We start from the raw sequence: 10,844 nt of genomic DNA on the forward strand, positions 1-10,844 counted from the left end.
TTGGATTGATGCTCATAATTCAGGCTCAACAAATCTACTGGAGCATTTTGAGAATGTAATTAGTGGTGAGTGTGGCCACCTCTCTGTACTGTAGTGATACAGATCCCCTGATCCTGTTTGCCCCAAATGGCTGATATTGAATGATTCCTTGGACATGCTGTGTCAGGATCTCCTGACTGAATCTTGTCTCACTTGCCCTGACTGAGAACTGTTTCCCTGAGACTTTGCGACGTGACCATTTGGTCGAAACATGAGTTTGTTGACACAGCTGCTGACCAGCCCTTGACTGACTGCTGGTAATAACAATGCTAAGCTGCCTGGTTTATGCCTGTGATAAACACCAGGCAAGACAGGAGCACTGTGAGACATTAGGTTCTAGTTGAGACGTCAAAGTGCAAAAATGCCATGCAAAGGCAGAGATACTGTGGCAGAACACATCTCAGGTGCTGAAAAGCTTGTAGAGTTCTGACAGCAAGAATATACTTTGTGGACAGGCAATTCTGCATCTTGATGTAGCATTTTTATTTAACTTCTGGCTCACTTTGCCGATTTGAAAATATCTCTTGGTCTGGCTAATGTAAGAAGTGGTAATCTGATTAAACTCACAGGCCTTGACTTGTGAAAAATGAAGCAGTCACATGCACACTTGTTTGATTGGTTGCTGTTGTACTCAAATGAAAAATGTGCGTTTGTATACACCATATCGTTTCCTGGCTCAGTGTTTCCAAAATCTCTAGTTCAATACATCTCAAGTCATCGTCATCGGAGTCAAAACGAGTGAATACTTCGATAGCTTCATTTTTTTTGAAATTCTGAAATGCTATTTGTAATGAGGTAGTGTTGGCAGGCTATTTTCTTTTACTTCTGATGCCATGTGTGGATTTTCAGGGATGGTGTTGGTGGGAAGATGCGGCATGTACCAGGGATGAGGCACTAACGTTCACAGCAAGTGCTGAACATGCAGAAAAGGAGAGATTAACAGGTACCTTGGAACAAGCATAGTTGGAGGCAGTTGGGTGAGAGGACTGAGAGAAAGCACTTTGGTGGCAGCACCAGGACACGTGTTTGATTCCAGCCGTGGGTGACTGACTGCCTGTGTGGAGTTTGAACATTCTCCCTGTGTCTGTGGGTTTTCTCAAAGTGCTCCCACAGTCCAAAGATGTGCAGGTTAGGTGGATTAGCCATGTTAAATTGCCTGTAGTGTTTAGGGAGAGGTAGTTCAGGTGGGTGACAGGTTGGGCTGGGATGCTCTGAGGTTTGGTGTGGACTTGTTGGGCTGAAGGGCTGCTATGGTTCCAGAGTGTTGAGCAGATGGTGGAGAATCTGAGATAACAGGCCAAGTAGAACTGAAGGAACAGGAAGTCTGATGTCTCAGGCCGAGACACCCTTCTTAAAGTGTTGATCAGGCTGTTTTTTAAACTTGGTTTACTGAGATTGCACCATTCCTGGAAACACTGCAATACCAGGATGATGCGTGGAGAGGATGGAGCAAGCCCCTGTTGCAATCCCTGCTCTAAAAATCAGTTTAACATAGGGTCCTTAAGTAACGGACATGTCAGATATTAAAGCTGATAAGAACAGATTTTTTTTATTTGAAAAAATATACTTCATTCATAAGATGTACAAAAAATAAAACATATTTATACACCTACCCAATCATGTAAGCTGCTCCTTGTTGCCCCGGGGGGTATGTACACCAACTAAAGGAAAAAAAAAACAAAATAAAGCAAAAGCAAAACAAAAGAAAGAAAAATACCCTGGCAGTCGTCTCCCCGCACAGTACCCGTTAGCCTCCCTGACCAGTTGGGGAAGGCGCCAGCTGGGCCCAGTTATCAGATCGGGCCCTTGTTTCTATTCTGGACGAGGGGTTTCATACGGTTGTCTTTCCCCACCGTGCCTTGGCGGCAGCTGCCCCAAGATTTAGTGTGTCCCTCAGCACATAGTTCTGAACCTTGGAGTGCGCCAGTCTGCAAAACGCGGTCGGGGTCAGTTCTTTCAGCTGGAAGACCAGCAAGTTGTGGGCAGACCAAAGAGAGTCTTTCACCGCATTGATTGTCCTCCAGGCACAGTTGATGTTGGTCTCGGTCTGCGTCCCGGGAAACAGCCCGTAGAGCACGGAGTCCCGTATCTCGGAGCTGCTCGGGACAAACCTCGACAACTACCACTGCATCCCCCGCCAGACCTTCTGCGCAGAGGGACACTCCAGAAGGAGGTGATTGACAGTCTTGTTACCACGCGCCCCCCGACCCCCGCCGCGGCCGCCTCGAGGACAGCGTGCGGTGGCGCAGAAATTCCGGGCATGCATACAGGATCTCACTGGCAGAGGCCCTCTCACCACCAGCCAAGCAATGTCCTTGTGCTTGTTTGAAAGTTCTGGCAATGAGGCATTCTGCCAAACGACTGCGGCAGTCTGCGGGGAGAGCCACACGATGGGATCCACCCTCTCCTTTTCGCTGAAGTATCTCAAGGATACTACGTGCTGAGCAGTGCCTGACGGCCTTGTGGTCAAAGGTGTTTCCCTTCAAAAATTTCTCCACAAAGGACAGATGGTACGGGACAGTCCAACTACTCAGAGCATTCCGCAGCAATGAGGCCAAGCCCGTCCTTCACAACACCGGGGACAGGTAGAACCTCAGTAAGTAGTGACACTTGGTGTTTGCGTACTGAGGATCTACACACAGCTTGATGCAGCCGCACACAAAGGTAGCCATCAGGGCGAGGGTGGCGTTCGGTACATCCTTTCCCCCATTTTCAAGTTCTTTGCACATGGTGTCCCTGCAGACCCGGTCCATCATCGACCCCCCCCAAATGAAGTGGAAGATAGCCCGGGTGACCACAGTGCGCAGGTCCAGGAGATAGGCCAGGCCTGGGCCACATACAACAGTACCGAAAGCCCCTCGCACCTGACAACCAGGTTTTTACCCGCGATCCAGAGGGACCGGATCGTCCACCTGCCCAGCTTCTGCTTCAGTTTGGAGATATGCTCCTCCCAAGTCTTAGTGCACGCCCCAGCTCCACTGAACCAAACACCCAGCACCTTCAGATAGTCTGTCCTGACGGTGAAGGGGATGAAGGAGCGGTCGTCCCAGTTCCCAAAGAACATGGCCTCGCTCTCATCCCTATTGACTTTGGCACCCGAGGCCAGTTCAAACTGGCTGCAGATGTCCAACAGCCTACTCACCGACCGACGATCAGTGCAGAAGACGGTGACATCGTCCATGTACAAGGAGGTCTTGACCTGAAGGCCTCCACTGCCTGGGATAGTCACGCCCTTCAGGCTCACTTCTTCCTGATGGATGTGGCAAAGGGCTTCATACAGCACACGAACAAGGCAGGAGAGAGCGGGCAGCCCTGCCTGACTCCAGATCTGACGGGAAAACTGTCCGATTCCTACCCATTGATCGAGACTGCGCTAACAATGTTGGTGAAGAGCAGTCGGAACCATTTGCGGATGCCCTCCCCGAACCCCAATTTGGAGAGGATGTCCCTCATGTAAGCATGGGAGACCCTGTCGAGGGCCTTCTCCTGGTCCAGGCTAACGAGGCTGGTGTCCACCCGCCTGTCCTCCACGTAGGCGATCGTATCCCTGATGAGCGCGAGGCTCTCAGCTATCTTCCTGCCTGGCACAGCACACGTTTGGTCAGGGTGAATCACCGACTCCAGGACAGACCTGACCCGGTTGGCTATGACCTTGGCCAGGATTTTGTAGTCCACGTACAATAGTGAAATGAGACGCCAATTCTTAATTTGTTCCCTCTCCCCCTTCCTCTTGTAAATGAGGGTGATGATGCCCTTCCTAATGGACTTGCACATTTCCTCTGCCTGAAGTGCACTATCGTACACCTCCAGCAGGTCCTGGCTGACCAGGTCCCACAGAGCGGAATACAGCTTGAACGGTCTTATCCCGTCGCTCCCGGGATTGTAATTCCTCTCCAAGGACTTGAGGGCTCTGGTCAGCTCGTCCAGGGATGTCGGCCGGTCCAGCCACTCCCTTGTGCCGTCGTCTAAGACCTCCGTGATAAATGACAGGAATGACTCGGAGGCCGTGCTGTCCGTAGGCTTTGCGTTGTACAGTCCGGCATAGAAGGATCTGCCGATCCTCAAAATGTCAGGCCGAGATGACGTCACTGAGCCGTCGTCCTCCTTCAGCCGGCTGAGCACAGAGATCTCTTTGTGCACCTTCTGAAAGAAGAAACGCAAGCACGTCTTATCGTGCTCCACAGAGCGGACCCTGGACCGGAAGATTATCCTGGAGGCCTCCGCGATGAAGAGGGAGGCTTGCTGCCCCCTCACCTCACGGAGGCCTTCGTGACATCGACCCCCATCGACTGCAGAAGGAGCAGGTTCTGCATCCTTTTCTGGAGTCGCGACAGCTTTCCCTGCCTCTCTCTCGCCTTCCGAACACCCTTGAGGACAAAGAACCCCTTGATGTTCTCCTTCACCATCTCCCACCAGTCGCCCAGAGACTCAAAGAGGGGTTTCATGGTTCTCCAGCCAGCATACTCCCTCTTGAGCTCCTCGACATTCTCTGGGGTCAACAGAGTTGTGTTGAGCTTCCATGTCCCCTTGCCGGCCTGCTGGTCGTCCTGTAAGTGACAGTCGGCCAGCAGGAGGCAGTGGTCAGAGAAGAACACCGGCTCGACGCCGGTGGACGTGACCGAGAACACCTGCGACACAAACAGGAAGTCTATACTTGAGCTGACAGACCCGTCTGGCCGCGACCAGGCGTGTCTCCACTGCGCTCCATCTGCAGGGATGCAGAAGACGTCGAGCAGCTTGGCGTCCTTCACCGTGACCATCAGGAATCTGGACGTGGCGCCCAGCTTACTCCCCCCACCTGCTGTCCCCACGCCGGATCTTCATCTGCATTGATGATGCAGTTGAAGTCTCCACCTAGGATGACCGGCGCGGACGTCGCCAGCAGGGGTGGAAGGTGCTGCAGGACGGCCAACTGCTCACTCCATATCGCTGGAACCTACATGGTGATCAGCCTCAGGGAACCGTTCCTGTAGGTGACATCAGCCACTAGGAGGCGCCGCCCCCACCACCTCCTGAACTTGAGAGATGGTGAAGTTGCGCCCCCGCAGCAGAATAGCCAGGCCCGAGGAGTGACAGTCATTACTCCCCAACCAGATCGAAGGCCCACAGATCCAGGCTCCCGACCATTTCCTGTACCTGCTGAGGTGCGGTATCCCACACTCCTGCAAAAACAGGAGGTCCGCCTTGACGGTGGTCAGGTAGGCCAAGGTGGACACACATCGTGCAGTAGACTTGATGCTGTGCACATTAACACTCGCAACTCATACCGTCATTGTGGGCAGTGACCGCAGTACCCTCCCCGAGTCCAAGGTCCAGTCCCTCCATCTGTCCCTTCATGCCCATTGCCCAGGCAAACTGCTGGACACTCTCTGGGCTCAGGAAACCATCCGTGCTGCCTTCCGGGTCGCATCCCACCATCGGGGGTATGGAGGCAGGAGAGTCTGCCTGTGGGTCAGGCTGGGGACACACTGTTCCCTACTTCCCATCTGAAGGTTGCAGAGGGCCCTCCAGGGCCCCAGTGGCACGTGGCTGGGTGTCGGACGGAGCCTCAGGATGCCTCCCGTCCCCTGGAAGCCGGGTGCTGCTTTCCTTCTCCCTGGAAATCTTCAGCTTCTGCTTTGGGCGGACCTCCTCCGAACCCCCCTCGTCAGAGGAGCTCTTATAGCACCCCCGTAGCTGCCTCTTCCTAACTGATGGTTGCGGTGCTGGGGCCTGCCTTCCTCCTCGCCTTCCGGACTGTCGTCCACTCCCCTGGGTCACCTGTCGCCTCCTCCATCGACTCTGGGGGGCGGGGGGTGCGGAGCCTGCAGGGGCGCTTTGCTGGCTTCGGGTCCATCCTGCTGGGCTTGTCCCTCCTGCACGACCTGGCCCTCCTGCACACTAGGGGGTCCTTGCAGGGGCCTGGTGCCTTCCTCTCCTCCAGGGGGCTGGCCCGCATTGCCCCTGCCGGCGACCTGGGCGTAGGTGGTCCTCCGGCACGGGCATGCCCTGTAGAGGTGGCCCACTTCCCGACAAATGTTGCAGCTTTTCTCTTGTGGGCAATCCTTTGCAAGGTGTCCCTCCTCCCTGCAGTTCCTGCAGATGGTGGCTTTGCAGTCGGCCGCCACGTGACCTGACCTACCACAGGCATGGCAGACTTTGGGTTGCTCTGCGTAGGTCAGGTAGCCCTTGCTCTCACCGATCGCGAAGCTGGACGGTGGGTGTATGATGTTCCCATCTGCATCCGTCCTCAGCGTCACCCTGACCTGTCTTTTCTGGTCCAGATCCCGAAGGGTCCATTATGTTGGTTAGGTCCCCTTCCACCTTCACGTACCTTCCGAGGAAGGTCAGGACATCAACTGCTGGCACATGCGGGTTGTCCATGTGTGCAGTCACCATACGGCTCCTCTGTACCGGCATCACGAACAGCGGGACGGCTGTCAGTACAGAGACGAGACCCTCACCACTTTTCTCCTTGAAAACCTCCAGGAAGCGCTCGCAAAGCTTGGCACTCCTGAATGTCACATCAAAGAATTCTCCCCCGGGGAAATCCTGCAGTCAGTAAATGTCCGTGGCAGAAAACCCACAACAGTCCAACAGGACCCTCTTCTCAAAGAAGGTCCGGTGCACAGGTGCACCTTCATCCACTTTCTCCACAGAAACTCACACAGTGTTTCGGACCCCCTGACCCGGGACACGAGCCCTCGCCGCAGCCATCGTCGCAGGTCAGCTGCTCCCGTCATTGTCTGCATCAGCTGTCCATACGGGCAGCTTCACCAATCCCACCCGCTGTGCTCTTCCTTCTGCCCTGTAAATCTCTCATCATGCAAATCTCTCCTGAGGGCCACGAATGATTCTATTTCCAGTGCCTTCTCAGGCAGTGCATGGCTGGCAGGAACCACTCGCTGAAGATGGTGGGTCTACTTCCCTCAATAAATATGACTCTTCAGTACAAAAAAAGACGATTCACCACCCCCTCCCTCCAAACCCACCCCACCCCGTCTGTTTCTTTGGAATGTGTAACTGCCTGCAGTGTCAATGTGCCTGCAGTTGCTAAAAGGGTCTGATTTTGTGCTGTTCTATTCTGTGCACTAAACAAACTGAACTATTAGCAATGCAACAAATGCCTGCCTCTTCCCAAATCAAACCAAAGCAAATACTTGAAACAAATTCTAATTCTAATTCTGATCAAGTAATATCACTGTCAGGAAGTACTGGGTCACAATTATAAACATAATTTCTGAGTCTAATCCATCTGACAGAGAATATATGAACTCTGGTCCCCAAACCACTCCAACATCCGGAACATCACTCCCCTCCCTTCATGGAAATGAACAGCGTGATGGTGGATATTAAGTTCAGTACATTGAATAAGTCACAAATGGTTTGACTTTGGCTCCAAACATTCCAATTACAATCTGCTAATTTAGAATTGCAAATTAAGATCCAAGAGCTGTAGAGATATAAAGGATGGAAACAGACTGATTGCTGCAACTTGTCTATTCGAACCAGATATCCTAAATTATTTTAGTTCCATTTGCCAGCATTAGGCCCGTATCCCTCTGTCCCTTTCCTGTTCATTTCCCAATCCTGATGCTGTTTAAGAGCTGTGACTGTACCACCTTCTCCATACATGCAGCATTCTCTACATGTAAAACTGTCCCTCAGGTCCCCTTTAAATCTTTCGCCTCTCAACTTAAACCCATGCTCTCAGGTTTGGATTCCTTTCCCTGAGGGAAAGGTATTGCCAATTTACCCCATCCAAGCCCCTCATGATTTTATAAACCTCTGTAAGGTCACGCCTCAGCCTATGACATTCCAGGGAATCAGCCCCGGCCTATTTAGCCTCCTCTCCCAGTAGCTCAAACTATTCAATCCATGCGCCATCCTTGTAAATCTTCTTTTTTCTGAAACCTTTCAGTTTAACAACGTCCCTGTCGCCGGGATATTATAACCGTGTGCAGTATTCTAAAAGTGGCAATGTTCTGTACATCTGCATCGGAACGTCCAAACTCCAATACACAATACATTGATCAATAAAAGCAAACATGCCAAATGCCTTCTTCGACACCCTGTCTAACTGTGACTCCGCTTTCAAGGAACAATGCATCTGCACCCCAATGTCTCTGTTTGGTGACACTCCCCAAGGCCCTCCCATTAACTTATAAGTCCTGCCCTAGTTTGCCTGACTAATTCGCAACACCTCACATTTATCTGAACTCTATCTGCCACTCATTGGCCCATTGGCCCATCTGATCAAGGTCGCGTTGTACTCTGAGATAACACTCCTCACTGTTCACAACAACATGAATTTTGGAGCCATCTGCAAACTTACTTACCATCCCTCCTATGCTTCCATCTAAATCATTTATACAAAGTTATGGATAAGCAGTGTCCCAGCACTGATTCTTGTGACACACTACAGGTCACAGGTCTCCAGTCTGATATATAACACTCTACCGTCACTCTGTGCCTCCTGCCTTCAAGCCAGTCTTGGATCCAAACCACTAGCTTCCAGTGGATTCCATGTGATCTAACCAGTCTACCATGAGGAACCTTTTCAAACACCTTTCCGAAGTGCATCCAAACAATGTTTACCCTCTCTGCCTTCATCAACCTTCTTTGTCACCTCTGCAAAATCCTCAAGTTAGTGGGACATGATTTACATCACACCAACACCAGAGTCAGATAACTGAGAACAGCACGTGAAGCAAAATACGTACATGAGATAACAAAGTGTGGAGCTGGATGAACACAGCAGGCCAAACAGCCCACAGCCTCCACAGCCAGCAGCCCCAGAGGAGACAGCCACGCTGAGCCCTGCCGAGTTTTCACCATCACCCCTAGACCTCCCCCTGACTGAGGTCAAATGGTCAGTCCTCAGTCAGGGGCTCACCTTTGTTCCCATTCACCCACACATCCACGAATGGCAGTCACGTTGGGACATCGAGCAGTTCTTTTTTTTCTGCCACCTTTGCCTCTCCAGCTATCTTCTCCTCTATCCAAGATAATAAAGTGGGAAGCTGGATGAACACAGCAGGCCAAGCAGCATCTCAGGAGCACAAAAGCTGACGTTTCGGGCCTAGACCTTTCATCAGAGAGGGGGATGGGGTGAGGGTTCTGGAATAAATAGGGAGAGAGGGGGAGGCGGACCGAAGATGGAGAGAAAAGAAGATAGGTGGAGAGAGTATAGGTGGTGAGGTAGGGAGGAGATAGGTCAGTCCAGGGAAGACGGACAGGTCAAGGAGGTGGGATGCAGTTAGTAGTTAGGAAATGGAGGTGCGGCTTGGGGTTGGAGGAAGGGATGGGTGAGAGGAAGAACAGGTTAGGGAGGCAGAGACAGGCTGAGCTGGTTTTTGGATGCAGCGGGTGGAGAGGAAGGGCCGGGCTGGTTGTGTGGTACAGTCGGGGGAGGGGACGAACTGGGGTGGTTTTGGGATATGCTGGGGGAAGGGGAGATTTTGAAGCTGGTGAAGTCCACATTGATACCATTGGGCTGCAGGGTTCCCAAGGGGAATATGAGTTGCTGTTCCTGCAACCTTCAGGTGGCATCATTGTGGCACTGCAGGAGGCCCATGGACATGTCATCTAAAGAATGGGAGGGGGATTTGAAATGGTTCGTGACTGGGAGGTGCAGTTGTTTATTGCGAACCGAGCGGAGGTGTTCTGCAAAGCGGTCCCCAAGCCTCCGCTTGGTTTCCCCAATGTAGAGGAAGCCACACCGGGTACGATGGTTACAGAATACCACATTGGCAGAGGTGCAGGTGAACCTCTGCTTAATATGGAAAGTCATCTTGGGGCCTGGGATAGGGGTGAGGGAGGAGGTGTGGGGGCAAGTGTAGCATTTCCTGCGGTTGCAGGAGAAGGTGCCGGGTGTGGTGGGGTTGGAGGGCAGTGTGGAGCGAGCAAGGGAGTCACGGAGAGAGTGGTCTCTCCGGAAAGCAGACAAGGGTGGGGATGGAAAAATGTCTTGGGTGGTGGGGTCGGATTGTAGATGGCGGAAGTGTTGGAGGAAGATGCGTTGTATCTGGAGGTTGGTGGGGTGGTGTGTGAGAACGAGGGGGATCCCCTTTGGGCGGTTTTGGTGGGGGCGGTGTGTGAGGAATGTGTTGCGGGAAATGTGGGAGATACGGTCAAGGGCATTCTCGACCACTCTGGGGGGAAAGTTGCGGTTCTTGATGAACTTGGACATCTGGGATGTGCGGGAGTGGAATGTCTCATCCTGGGAGCAGATACAGCAGAGGAGGAGGAATTGGGAATAGGGGATGGAGATCACTCTATCCATCTCCCCTATCCATCTTTGATTCACCTCTCCCTCTCTCCCTATTTATTTCAGGACCATCTCCACATCCCCCTTTTCTGATGAAGGATCGAGGCCTGAAACATCAGCTTTTGTGCTCCTAAGATGCTGCTTGGCCTGCTGTGTTTATCCAGCTCCACACTTTGTTATCTCGGATTCTCCAGCATCAGCAGTTCCCATTATCTCTGATACAAAATGTGTACATTACTGGTTAAAAATACTGAAATAATTTCATTGTCTTCAACTTTAAAATCAAAGGCTGGAGTCTGCAGCTCAAAAGATATCAGAAGCACTGGGGTGAGAGGAAACCCACAGTTCAGGAAACGCCCAGTATTCAGGGTGATGTCACTAAGCAATTGCCCGTATGTGATAACATCACCCACTTGAACATAGAGCATTCGGGTCTGCACAAACAGGTGGTCTGCACGAAGGATGTGAGGGTCTGTGGAGTGATCGAAAGGAGATTGATGAGAATGACTCAGGACCTGAGGGATATTAGGTGTAAGGTCAGGTTGGAGAAACTGAG

At 52.0% G+C, this 10,844-nt stretch overlaps 1 pseudogene; it reads right to left on the reverse strand.

The window, feature by feature from the left end:
* Positions 1–1,429: 1,429 nt before the first annotated feature.
* On the reverse strand, positions 1,430–1,604 carry LOC132207745 (U2 spliceosomal RNA; annotated as a pseudogene).
* Between the last annotated feature and the right edge of the window lie 9,240 nt (positions 1,605–10,844).

Source organism: Stegostoma tigrinum, unplaced genomic scaffold (genome assembly GCF_030684315.1).
Source record: "Stegostoma tigrinum isolate sSteTig4 unplaced genomic scaffold, sSteTig4.hap1 scaffold_143, whole genome shotgun sequence".
NCBI classification, from domain to species: Eukaryota; Metazoa; Chordata; class Chondrichthyes; order Orectolobiformes; family Stegostomatidae; genus Stegostoma; species Stegostoma tigrinum.